Genomic DNA, 14,791 nt, shown 5'->3' on the forward strand with positions numbered 1-14,791 from the left:
CAACGTTCCTACTGTTTTTACATTAAAGCTCTTGTCAGAACAGCACTATTGTACTATCAGGGTGTTCTTAAGCTATGTCCCACAGGGAGTTCAGTTAGAAAGGAGACTGAGGGTACTGAGGGGGTAGTTCAGTGGAGGAGTACATGCTTAGCATGAGCAAGGCCCTGGGTTCAATCCTCAGCAGCAAAAATGAAAGAAAGAATATAGAAAAGACGAGGGGGTGGATGAAAGAGAGAGAAAGAGAAAGAAATGGAAAGAAAGAAACAAAATTGGGATATTCTTATTTTAAACAGATTGTTAAAAAAAAAAAAAAAAGCATTTTTACCTAAAAAGGATCCCTTGCCTGTATCTTAGTTTATGTTTGATCTGAACTTCATTCAGCAACTGGCTACTGTTTGGCCCCCAAAGTCTTCCTCCTCATTGAGAAGCTAAAGTTCCACCAAATCCTCTTAACCTGCGGTTGGTGACATAGAAGGCCTCTGGCACCTAAACAAGTGACATCTGTGGGAAGAATAGAACTGTCAGCACACAGGGTATAACCTCTATTCAATGTTCAAAAGAATACCCTTGAGTGTAGAGAAATAAGGCTGCTGGTATAAAAGATAGTAGCTAATAAGGTAAATCAGGAAAACGATGTGAAAGCAAGTTCCCTGCAATAGTATAGATGCTAACCAGTAACAATATAAGAGAAAAGGGAAAACTCACAAAACTTTCCTATTTGGGAGATAAGTGAATGCAGTGCCTAGAAAAATAGTATGTGCACAATGAAGAGGTTCTGTGTGAACGAAAGCAGGAATGAATGCCCTTTGAATAGGGCTGCATCATGTCCACCAGCCACTGGCTCTAGAAAGACTGAGAGTGTCATGTTGGTGGAAGGAGAGTGTCATCTCAGTATGAACAGTGGCCTAAAGCCTCAGGACTCCTCAGTTAAAAAAAAAAAAAAAAAAAAAAAAAATGCCAGAACAGGTGATCTGTCCTAGAGTTCCCCTGAGAGTATGTGATTCAGTCTAGCATTAATCATAAAATGAGTTTCTCCTGTTGACCAGTGGAAGTATGAAGATTTTCTAACCTCCAAAAGTTTATGAGAGTTTCTTCTTCAAACCTGAATTGTTTCAGATTTTCACTCTCAATCTTGTATCTGTGTTTCTGTTAAAAGATAAACTAATAGGGCAGATTATAGAATATATTGGTTTATTGTCAATTAGGGCTTGGTGAATTGTATTCTATATTGAATTTTCCCACAACTTTCTGGTAAAAGATCTTTTGTTCTATATACACAAATGACTATAAACACATCTCTAATTTATTTTAACTTAAAAATGTATCTATAGCCTGATGGAGTAAAAAAAAAAAAAATATTCCACGGTGTTGATCAAAAATCAGTCTTTCAGACTTAGAAATGTATTTTAAGTTTCAATTATTTATAATAGTCTATGTGTACTTTGAATTCTATTACCAGATGTATTTATTTTAATAGAAAATTAATGTTTTAATTCACTTGTCATTTGTTCAAGGAAATTGGGCCATGTTAATCAGAAAGATCATTACATCATTGAGCATACATAATATAACTACATGATGTTTATATTCCAGTTTCAAATGTATAGTATTTATAATCAGTTTTATGTTTAAGTTAAGCCTTTTTCTCTTACTTTCTGTGTCATCTGAAAAAATAGCAAGCCTGTTTTTCATCTGTTAAAAGGATACCTACTCCAATGAAGTTTATGTTCAACACTAAGGCAGTATAATGTAAATACTTACAATGTGGTACTGTTGGGGTTTGATTTCTACACCTCAAAAGACATGCTTAAATCCTACTCTGTATCTGAGAATGTGGCCTTATTTGGAAATAGTGTATTTGCAAATGTAACTCTAATGGAATCAAACCCCATTAGGGTAGATCCTAATCTTGTGACTGGTACCCTTATATGAAAAGGGAAATTTGGGCACAAACACAGGGAAAGTGCTTTATAACTATTGAGGCAGAGAATGAAAGAATGGTTCTATAAACTGAGGAGTGCTAATAGACCTGTTACAAAATATTGTGTTTATTTGCAGTCAAATGCTCACTCCTGAGCCATACCCCCTATTGTGTTAATTTGAATTGACTTATTCCCAGTGAATAAGATCTGAGTACTAAAAATTTAAAAAACAAAATGTTTTAATTTGTGAATTTCACAAATCTATCCTATAGTATAGTTGACCCTTGAACAGCCCAGAGGTTAGAGGTGCCCACACTTTCCCCTAATACTTGAAAAGCCACATCTAGCTTTTGAGTCCCCAAAAACCTAACTAAGAACCTGCTATTGACTTGGAAGCCAACCGACTAGCATCTGTTTTGTATGTTATAATTCTTATGTGTGGTGAAAATAGGTGAGAACCATGAGAGATCACTTTTTACTTCAGCAGACAATTTACTGGAGAGACTAAATGCTCAGACTGAAATGATTAGCATCATGTAGCATGTTAAGCAGAACCTGGCAAACTTGAGCTCACCACCATTACAACCAGAGGTGGCTACAAAATTATGACGTATAGAAAGTAATGGAGTTAATTTTGTGTGGTTATGATTTAGTACTGCAATTTTACATTTGTCTATATTTGACTATGAATGGTGCCACTTAGTCTATGTTTGTGTGTATAAGTTTTGATTACCTTTCGCTTTTTATAATAGGTTTGCATATATTTTATGGTAGCAAATGAGCAAAATAGAATAGCATCTACACGTATTTTATGCATTCATGATATATCTTAATTTCTTGGTATTTCAAGATTATGTGGCATGTCTGAGTTTTTTGCAATTATTGCAAAATTTTTAAAAATCTGCCTAAAAGTGGATCCACATTGTTCAAATCTGTGTTGTTCAAGAGTCAACTATAATTCACACTAGAACTTTTTTTATAAATCAACATCATGCTAGTGATCTGCCAATATACATTTTCCTCACTTTTGAAAACTGATCTATCTTGGTTTTTTTAAAAGCATCTTATTATTATCTCTATAATTTTTAAAACATGATTTTTTTCAAGAATTTTGGAAAGAAGTAGTGCTCTTAAAGATTTCAGTATATTTAAAGTAACTTCATAATTTTTATTGACTTTTATCTTCAGTTATTTCAGTAACATTTACTAATGTTTCTTATTTTCAGGTTTCTAGTTTCATTAGAGTCACAGTTTTATTTAATGAATTTCTAAAGTTCATGTATGACATGAAAAATGTGCATAGTGGAAAAAAAACATTTAAAATACCATATTTGGCCCTAATACATACTGTATGTGGTTTTGTGATATAGTTTTACACACACAAACACACATACACACACGCACATTTTATTTTACTTCCTATCTCTTGTACACTGCAGGTCTTATACTTATAGGAGAACCATTTAGCTAGATTGAAAGGACAAACCAAAGGCACGTCCTTATGCTAATACTGGTAAAATCAATATGTCATGGCTTTGATTTGCTGTCATGAGCTTCATTCATTCATTCAGTCATGATCAGGGTATGGTAGAGGATTCTAAATAATCCTTGCAACAGGGGCTAAGGCTGTGGCTCAATGGTAGAGCAGTTGCCTAGCATGTGCAAGGCCCTGGGTTCGATCCTCAGCACCATATAAAAATAAATAAATAAACTTAAGGTTAAAAAAAAAGAATGAAGATTTCAATGATGATCATGGTTAATATTTATCAAATATTTAACCATGTACCAGGCAGTAGTCTCAGAATTTCATATATACTGCATTAACATACTTTGATTTTTTTTTATAGATATTAGGCTAATTTGACTTAGACAAATTGTACTTTATTGGAAGATTAGCTCCTGAATTCTGGGAGTAAATGACGGTAACTCTACTATGCTATGGGTGGTTGAAGGCTAGAAATAAAACATAAGTTGAGTGTTTTTCTTCTCTTTCACTTACCAAATTTCTCTCCTTACAATATTAGTCATTAAAATGTTCACACAATTCTTAGCATGTTCCAGGCTCAGAGCTTTTTCCATAGGATTTGAAAAGTGTATTTCCTTAGTCATTTGTCCCTTTCTCTTTCTTTCTATTGTACAAATCCTTTTTCAGTTTGGTGTGGATCTTAAATTTCTCATGCAGCTTTTTAATTGTCATTTATTTATTTATCTAATTATTTATTTATATTTGAAGAACACTTACATGGGCTGTAATATAGGTTCACTGAACGTTGACTTTTTTTTTTTTCCTTTTTTAGTTTTTAATTCTTTGTGGATCTTAATCATATCCAGAGCAGAAGGCCACACCCCCTCCATCTGAGCCATGACATTTTAAGGAAGCCAAGTTGAGGTTTTATGGGATGTTCTGCTTTTAATTGAATCAGAATTTCAGCAGATGTTTAGCTGGTTAATGCTTCCCATAAATTTTACATTTTGTATCTATGCCAACTTTTAAAAACTGCCTTAAAAGAGAATCATTTAGCATTCTTCAGCAGACTAATACTATTGGCCTTACTGGCATGTAAATAGATCATGGTTTGATTCGCTGTCAGGAGCTTCATTCATTCATTCAGTCATCAAGCTGTCGATCAGTCAATTATTTGAGAATGTGTAAGATGACTTTTAGCAGCGCACAGATGATATATGCTGCTTGTACTTCATCTGGCCTCTGAGTGCAGCAGTCACTTTGATATTTTAGTCAGGGGTGCTCTCTAGTGTTTTGCTGCAGATGTTTCTACATGATGAAATTGCAAGATAAATGATTTTGCTTTTATTTAAGAATCACATTTGAAGGGCAATTTCTTTGTTTTGGGGATTCCATTAAAATAAATTATGATCACAGACATGAATTGAATTCTCTCAAAGGGTTAACTAGTACCCTGTGGGATAACTATACTTCTTGGTTTTTATTCCGTATGTGGATACAGAGTAAAAGATCCATGGGGTTTTGTCTAGTCTGTTATGGAATAAAGCAAATATTGAATTTCTTAAATATCCTGCAAAAACCAATGTTCAGATACCTTTTTTCATTAAGGAAAAAAAGCAATTTAATCTTATTATAATAATTAAAACTTTTATCAGTTTAAAAAATGCATAAAGGGCCGGCGTTGTGGCTCAGTGGCAGAGTGCTTGCCTGGCATGTGTGGGGCACTGGGTTCAATCCTCAGCACCACATAAATAAATAAAATAAAAGAATTGTGTCCATCTACAACCAAAAAAAAAAATTTTTTTTTTAAAGAAATGCATGAGTCCTTTGTATGGTTCAGTGATCTGGTGTTTTCTATTTTATACCAAATATCTGTTTCAACATGGATAATCTTTGCAAAATAAATCATTTAAGTGGCTTGTAAAAAATCTAAGCCAGAGTAACTCCATTTATTTCTGATGATTCTTTTGTTTGTTTATATATATGTGTGTTTGGAAGTTATGCTGCTTCCTTTGGATTCCAATTGTCAAATCCTCGAAAACACCCTAACAAAACCCTGAATGTCTTCCTTCATGCCTTTTAATCCTCTTCCTTCTCTGCAAAAATGTCTCCTCCCTGGATTACTTCCTGACCAGCTGCAAATTTTCTTTGGCTTTTACTCCTTCCCGGAGTCAAGGGGGGCTAATTTCAATATGCAATATGTGTAATTAGTTTTTATTTCTAAATAAAATAGTGAACAAATCATGAATTTCGCATGCTTTGTTCAAGAATGCATCAGTAGCTGTTGTGTGAGTGATTAATTTAAACCCAACACTTTTATAATAGTTAAAAGCTCTTTCTGTCATTGCACAGAGCCAGGGAGTATATTTAGGATTTCTCTGAAATTTCCACTTATATGGCCCTCTGGAGATCTGTCAAATAAATAACAGATGTAGAGATTATCAGTTACTTTTGAATGCTTGACAAAAACAGACACACAAGCCAGGGATTTCCCACTGGATTTTTTCATGTTAAAAGAAAGAAAGACATACCAGCCACAACATGGAGTCCACACAGATAGCGTATTCTTTGCATTTTTTTTGTTGTTGTTGTTGTTTGCAATTTTACCATTCTATATCTCCAAAATCGTTGGGATGAGGAGGGGACCTTTCCTGTGATCCTTGAAGATAGTTACTCTATCTCTGAGGAATAAATTCACTACATTATCTTTTCCTGTAGAGCTATAAAGAAAAGGAAGTTTTAAAAATTGGTAATATGTTTGCTATGTGTACGCTGTGGACTCAGGCATTCCTCAGTCATTCATTTTATCCCATCAATATTTACAGAGCATTTCTGATGAGCTTGACCCTGTCCAAGCCACTGGTGATACAGGAGTGAACAAGACAGAGCACTGAATCACATGAAACTGACATTCCAATAGTTGGGGTGTTGGGGGCAACTGGAAGAGAAAGCTATGGTGTATCAAGTGATGATAAACTCTTGAACAAAATAAAGCAATGTATGGAATGAGCCAGTGATGGATTTGTAGTGGGGACAAACCATTTTTATCAAGAAATTTAAGGAACCCTGTTCTGACATGGTGATGTTTGAGCAAAGACATGATTGAAATGAGAGAGTGAGCTATTTGTATGTTTGTAGAGGAGCATACATATGAGCAAGAGAAAAGAGATTATAATGCCCTGAAGTTGGACTGATGTTAAAGGAGATTTAGATTGCACCTGAATTTTAAAATACCAAATTAAAAGAGACTGTATATTACTCGAATATCCAAATAATTGGATATTACTTGAAAGAATAAATGACATTGGACAATATATACAACTAGCTTAATATTTTATTCTGAGAAAAGAAAACCACAACTCCTGATATTGTTTTGAAGAAAAAAACGAAAGACAGTTTCCGATTGTACCTTCTATAGTCCAGCTTATTCAACAGAAAAACACAAAAACAGAGAAAGAAATGATTAAATCTACTAAGAGAAACATGATAGAGAAATGGCATTAGGAACACAGTAAAAGCTCTTAGGCATTAGTTGAGGTGGGGGAACAGGAGGTTTTCCACTGATTTTCAACAATTCTAAAGTACAAAATTTATCTAATACTTTTTCTGTTGCATTAAAAGATATTTTAATCTATTAATGACATTCCGCCTAAAACATCCAAAGACAAGGCATTTGCAAAGACATTTGGTTAAAACTATATCTTTCTACCAAACTTTTGATTTGGATCACAATAGATGTTGATTATGATAGACATTAGGATTGACAGAATACATTACTGAAAATCATGACATAAATGTTAATTTCATCTCAATATCCAAACCACCATTGCTTTAGTATTACAGTGATTTCTAGAAATGTAATATTCCCAGAGTGATAAGAGTTTCAATGAGTAATATTTTAGAAAAACACCAAGGATATAGACGATGGAATTCAATGCCAGAAGAAAAAAAATAATAATATCCAGGCTATTCTCTGACAATAGCACAAGTCAAACTGATATTTACTGTTAAGTCTAAATAGACTTATAAATAGAATATTAATTATTATCTAAAAATTACAATGGAAAACAAAAGCCACATTTAACAGAGTGTATTATTCTTATAACTTGCAATACATAATACCCAGTGCTTTAATATCTACTATTGATGTGTTCCATGCCAGATGCTGTGGGAAGAACTTGACCTGAATTATCACTTTAACCTTCAGTATAAATAAATTACACAAATACTGTTCTTACTCAGTTCTGTGTATGAGAAAACTGTGACTTACATTATTAACTTGCCCACAATTACAAAGTTATTAACTGCCAAGGCAGGGATTACAACCGAAGTAATGTTTCTACATCTTATCCTCTTCATTACTTCAAATATTAACTTTAAATTGAAAATACTAATTGATAACTTTTATCAGGATATCAAAAAACAATTTGAATGAGCAATAAAAGGATGAAGAGGCATCTTTTTTGTCATTAGTCTTGTTCAATTATTTTAAGTGTGTTACTGAGTTTACTTACCTCCTCGGGATTATACAGTTTAACATAATTAATGCTTCGCATGTTAAAACAGCTCTATTTTCTTCCAGTGTCTTTCTTGTGGTGCCCAGGTATTGCCTGTTCACACTCCAGTCCATAATCTGCCCTTCAGGAAGCTATATTTTAACTTGTTTGCCTGTGCAGCTGTGAAGGATGCTGTGGGAAGTTGAAGGGGCAGGGCCAAAGTCCAGGGTGTTTCTTGGTGCCTTCCCTCCCTCCCTCACTTCTTCCCTCCCTCCCTCTTCCCTCTTCTCCCCCGCCCCCCTGGGGGAGTGAGTTGGCATTTCATACAGGAAGTGTGGCCCCTCCTCAGTGACCTTATAGCTTCCCATTTCTAAAGCCCTTTTCCCTCTTGCTGTAAAGGTGATGGTAGTTTCCTGTTCTTGCTAAAACCTGGGTTACTTAAACATCCCTATTTTATTTATTGCCTTTCCATCATTTCAGTTATTAATATCAAATTAAATGTCTTATGTTTATAATACCAAGAAGGGCCTCTTTTCCCTGAGGACCCTGACTCCTACACTAACTTTTCATATCCAAAGGCTGTGACCATGTGGATCCTCATAACTGATTGTTTCTGTTCTTAAATCTGAAAAGAATAAAATGGAATCTAGAAAAACGAGTTCACCAGTACCCAAGTTGGCAGCATTGTTTTCTATCAGAAGGGTCAACAAATGATATGAAATCTAAATTGAATAAATCATAACCAAGCAATAAACCTGCCTTTCTATATGGAATTGTTATGATGTTACTCTCTTCCTTCTAGACCCTTGGGATTTCACTGGCCGACATTTTTAGAGCTCTTCCTAAATAAAACACATTAAATACCACTTACGGACTCTTCCTTTGCTTACAGCTATTTTCATTTAGAAAAATACCACCTTGCATATTGCAAATGCATTGTGTAAACCAGTGGTCCATAAAGAAAAACTATTTGGCTGAGTATCATCACAACCAATATTACAAAGACCTTTTATGCCAGTCAGTCCAGAGCTGTTAAATTTAGATTCTTTTAGCATGTCCACACCTGTTCCATTTACTGGAAAATGTATCAAGTAGTTTTTGCTTAAAACTAACCAAAAACTCCATGTCTTAAGGCAATGACCATTTAGTGCACACATTTTTTGGATTGACCATTTGGACTGGGTTTATTGCTGAAACTCACTTGTGCTCCATGGACTCACTTATGCTTGTAATCAGTTTCTGGTCAGTGAAATGACTGCTTCTGTGGATTATATATGGCCCTCAGCAAGCTGGTTTATGATGACCTCATCTGGTACTGTCGGGTGACTGGAGCTTCTCTCCAAATGAATTTTCATCATACGGCAGGATTGCCAAGCTTTTTTACATGGCATCTTAGAGTTCCAAGAGCAGCAAGTAGGCAAGACCCATTGTACAAAAGTCTTCCCAGACTCTGCTTGCATTTATGTTTGCAAAGATTACAATGGACAAAACTAGTCAAATGGCCAACCCCAAACCAAGGTTGGAGAAATAGATTCCATGGAAGAGTAGGCATTGTGACCATGATTACACTCTACCACAGAGACTATATATACAGCTACTCCAGTGTTTCATTCAAAGAAGGTAAAAGAATAAAAAAGAAAGCTTCTTTTAAGGAACCAGATAGGAAAAAAGTATTTCAAAGACAACAGAATATGTTTGTAATGAGTAGTAATATCACAGAATGAGAACAAAAGTTTGGTGTCTGTGGGTGGAGAAAGGATGCATAGGAAAGCAGAACCAATTGTGGATTATTGTAAAGTGAAGGCCAAGCTATGGTCAAGGTTTTCTTTGCTTTGCCAACTCTTGACAGGTTTTCCACATGATTTCAAGTATTGGTTATACCAAATGAAGTATACATATGTGATTTATTTACAACTTCCTTATCAGAAGTCTCACATATAGTAGTCTGACTCTCTAGGTATACCAGTTGGGTATCCTGCTTCACTTCTGAAAATGCTCACAGGGTACTATTGCAACTCTGCATTGGTGGGCCTGGAGAGAGTAAGAAAGATATGTCAAATTAAGCCTTTGTCTTATGTATTTACCTACTTCCTAATTTCCTATTTTACCAAAAAGAAATATATATATGAATTAATACTCCCAAGTCTGTAAGTCTTAGCTTTTTTCTTAAACTCAAATATGTTACCTAGCAACCGCTCAAGGACATCTTTATATCTTTCAGAAAAGGCAAAATAAATCAGATTAACTTAGCAAACATCTGTTTTCTTATGAGAATAGTCATGTTTTCATTGAGACAGTATGCGTGTACACTGTTCTCTGTGTCAATTATACTCCCTTTGCTTATATTGGATCAGATCAACAGAATTCTGGCTCTCAAAGAGCCACTGTTTATTCAACTTTATTGAAAACCCAATTAAGCTTTGATTGTCTGGTGGCCTTTTGTCATTGTGGGGGCTATGTGATTAGAATTTGAAGTGAATAACCCATGATTTCTGTAGAGAGCTGAATAATCACTTACATTTTGGTCCTGGAAATGATAATATAAATGAGACAGATTTAGAACTTAGCACTATTATACACAGTATTCATCACATAAATTTAAAGTACAAATTTTAAGAGCTCTAGGTTTCTTCCATCCACTCTGGGCTTCTGTGAATTAGTGCCCTGGTCCTCTTCTTCCAGCCACAATCATGATAATCCACAGGGACCTCATCTACCACAGGGGGATATTCTAATGACATTTATAAGTTCATGAAGATCATAGATAGGCTCTGCCTAGAGGTGGAAGGCAAGATGGTATAGGACAGAGGGTACCACTGATGACATGCTCATTGGTGGAAGTGCCTCTGGTGAGGGTTCTAAGAGAGAAAATATCAAAAGTACGGTCAACACTGGTGTCGATATTATAATGAAGGATCACTTGCAGAAAACCAGCCTCAACAAGGATGCCTCCAAGACGTAGGTCAAGGTTGCATGAAATCAATCAAAGACAGACTTGAAAAACAGGGACCAGAGAGACCTGCAAGACAAATCAAGCCCATTCTCACTAATTTCTAAAATTACCAGTTCTTGATGGGGGTAAACATCAATCCCAATGGCAGGATTGTTCTCAGACTATTGTGAGGATGGTGTGTCCTCATGTGTGATTTTTCTTGAAGGATGGTTTAGAAATGGAAAGATGTTAATAAATCTAACAAATCTGGCATAGCAGCGCTTGTGGATCTATCATCTGTCATCATCACTGCTGTTCATTAGCCACACACCACCAGCACTTACGACAAATGGGACTCATGTCATCTTGAGCTCTTCATTTGTTTTGACAGTGATTTATTTGGAGTGTAGACATTGTTTTTAAGAAAATAAAATGCCATTTAGGTCTTCTAAAAATAAAATGCATTTAAACTCAAACAAAGAGCTCATATAGCCAATTATTTGCCCTCTCATTCCACTGGATTCTCAAGAGTAAGTCCAAATGTTAACTTGCAATGTTTATCACAAAAAAGGAAGCAATAAAAAATGTATATTAACTTGAAAAACCTCTTGTCTTGGGAAGGCAACTATCAGAAAATAACCTGACATGATTGACGACTGTTTTGTTTTGAGAATGTAGATGGGTAGCACACCTTCAAAGTCACCATACAGATACATTTTGGTTATCTAAGTCCATATTCTTGTCACCAAAGGCAGTACAATAGCTAAAGAGAATCTGGGGACTATGTTGAAAAATTGGCTTTCTAACGTTTTCATCAAAAGAACATGGAAAGGACACATTTCCAAGATTCATCTGCTATTTAGTAAGTTGAAATTTAAGCTTGGAGGTATATGAAATATTTAGCAGACTTTTTAAAAAAGGCATCATCTTAAATTTAGGCTATTTTGAAAATATATGAGGATTTTTTGTAATAAATCTAGTGATGGGGGAGAGATATAGTATATATTCAAGATTTAAAATTCTGTAAATGTTAATGCTTATTCAAATTTTGATTTGCTACTTTTGAGACAAGCATGTTCTTTAGCTAAGTCAGTACCAATGGCAGTATTGCTGGTGGGACCAGAGGAATACAGATCAAAATTCTGCTTTTATGTTCAATAGAAGTATTGAGAATGTTGATTAACCATGTAGCAACAATACAATTAATAATCCTGAAACTCAGAATTAACCATACATTCCCAGTCATAGACACTGGTACCCCAGAATAACCAACAAATTGTAACTGTTATTAACCCAAGCATACTGAAGCAAGAAAACAATATTATTGTTAAGAACTGCAGCTTGGAACTGACTTGGGAAAAATCGCCTTATAAGTTTTTCTCGTGGATGAATTCCTTTACTTTGGGGTTAACATGAGCCATCTAATGTGAAAAGATGAAAAATCTACCAGGAAACACAGGGTTAAAGTTATATATTGTTAAGAAAAACAGTTATTCTATGGGAATACAAGGTAGTAGGAAGGCAAACACTTTGCAAAAGTTTAGTACTATCCTTTTTATTGTTTATACCAACAGAGAAGATAGTATAGTGTTGTGGAAAATGGGTATTAGAAAAAGAGAGGCAGTTCTGAATTCCAGCTTGTTATGCTGACTTTGGGCAAGTTAGTAAATGGGTCTGATCCTACTCTTGTTCCTTAGAACTATGCCCATGTCATAGTGTCCTTTGGAGGAGAAATAAAATAATACCTGTGAAGTAATCAGCACATGATGAGTAAGTGCTATAGAGTGGGTGTAACCAAAAAGCTCAGTCCCTGTCCCCAATGCCAATCATTGCCAATTTGATAATGAGGACATGGTTTTGAGAAACAGGAAAAAGAAGATTTATTGCTTTGCTAACAAAGGAGAAACATAGGGGATTCCTGTCCCAAAGGTTGTGACTCTGGATCTGGAGGGACAGGGGGGTTTTAAAGGAACTCTTCAAAGGGTTACATTCCAGGTATGCACTAATAGGGGGTCCCAGAACACCCTGATGCTGAGTTAGATTCACTTGTTAATTTGGGAGATATTCACTTTCCAGATCCTCAGCAGGCATCTCCTTCCTGTAGTGGGTGTATTCAAGGGCTATTAATCAGGGGAAGAAAAGATAACACTGTCACCCTAATCTTGTTGTTGGGGGTGGGAGGCAGGAAAAGAGAGGAAAAAAAAATCCATTTTTTTAAAAAAATAAGCCTTAGAGCAATGAGGGCTATATTCAGAAGGTGAAGGGACCACTGTTACCTGGGAACAATGGCAGTTAGATTAAAACTCCACCTTGGAGTCTTTCTGTGAAAGTAAATCTGAAGTATAAGAGTTTCTGGTCATTTGCTCAATGGAAGCTACTGTTTCTGTCCATCCTGAAAGCTCTCCTTAATCCAGACCTCAGTTCCAATTACCTGTTCTTTCAAAATATGCTAGAGTAGCTATTCTGGTTTTAAATTTAAAAAAGAAAAAAAAAATATTTACCCTTTTGAGGCCAATGCTTCCTGTGGATATACTAATCGCTTTTCTGATCACTCCTGCTCCTGTAAATGTTCTGTTTCTTTTCACATACCATGATCTTTTAGTTAATCACAGGACTCCACTGCTCTAATTTTGGGGAAATCCCTCATCATTGTTTACCCAGATATCTGCTGTTCCCATGTGCCCACAATCTCCTGCTGTCCTACAGAAGCCTTGGTCTGTTTTCAGCATGTGAGTAGGCCACTCCACAATTAGGGAAAGTTCTGTAACTGATTCATTCTCATTATAAATATTATTCCGCCTTGAATTTACTTTGAGGATTTTTTACATACACCTTAAAATTGTTTGATCTTTTTTTGCATCATATTTTTCACTTTGCTACATGAATGTAATTTTTAAAAAATTTTTCATGGCTACTTAAGTTTTATAGTGTAAATACAGCATACTTTGATAATAAAAATTTGTCTATACTAGCTATTTATTTTCATTTGATTTTTAAATACTATGATTAATATAAATTACTTTTCTTGGCAAACAATTGTACATAAAGAAGAATAAAGGAATGATGCAGGGGTGTGTCTTGAATATAAATTTAAGTAATTGAATATAATTATATATACACATCAGAAATAAAATAGGAGAGAGAGAGTAATAGATTTAGAAACCAATCATCTCCCATATTTTTAAAAAGCATTTACTGAAATTTTTAGCAGTCATTGGCATAGAATTAGTACCATAAATCATGTTTAATTTTCAGAACAATCTATGTAAAAGTATATTGCCCCATAATTTTAGGACTATGTTTGTAACACCTCTTTATTCATCTCAAACAAGTTGTGAGAAACAAATGAGATGACCCATTTAAAATTGTAAAGCAAAGTTAGGATATCAGGTTTTCGATACTTAATTCTATTTCATCGTTATTTCTAAGGGCCAAAAAGCTTGTATCAAATTCCAAGTATCCTGGCCGGGGCAGTTTGACCTTCCTCTACTCACTTAGCCCACAACTAGTAGTAACCAATCAAAGGACATTTCACAGGGTCCAAGATCAGAGCTTCAAGAGAAGGAACTTTCTGTTGATGAAGAGCCCATAGTTAGTGTTCAAAGATGTTATTAAATGCATTAATGAAAAGGGACCAAGTTTCTTCAGCAAGAATTGTGGACGCAGGTCAATGATTTGTATAAATGCAACAGGAATATTAGAAATTGATTTCATCCCTCTGTTGGAGTCATAATTAAATTCTTGTGCCTAGGGGAATTCTGTGAAGGGCCTTTGGCTACAAGAAGAATGTCTCTGTAATTTAAATTAACACCAGCTGCTGTAGCAAACTCCTGGATTTCGGTGGTTCTGCAAGGTAGATGTTGGTCTCTCACTCTCACAGTACAAGGTGTTTCCTGGTTGTGGAGCTCAGATGCTTGGTTTTGTACAGTCACTCAAGAGCTCAGGCCAATGGAAGTACACATGTTCATTGGTGGTT

General features: G+C 35.2%; 1 protein-coding gene and 1 pseudogene across 3 annotated transcripts in view; both read left to right on the forward strand.

Annotated features, from left to right (window-relative positions):
* The window catches only part of Nav3 (neuron navigator 3), a 339,367-nt gene that overhangs the window by 69,694 nt on the left and 254,882 nt on the right, over positions 1 to 14,791 (forward strand). The gene's annotated exons all lie outside the window — the stretch shown is intronic.
* On the forward strand, positions 10,574 to 11,068 carry LOC143397115 (translationally-controlled tumor protein-like; annotated as a pseudogene).

Source organism: Callospermophilus lateralis, chromosome 4 (assembly GCF_048772815.1).
Source record: "Callospermophilus lateralis isolate mCalLat2 chromosome 4, mCalLat2.hap1, whole genome shotgun sequence".
Taxonomy (NCBI): Eukaryota; Metazoa; Chordata; class Mammalia; order Rodentia; family Sciuridae; genus Callospermophilus; species Callospermophilus lateralis.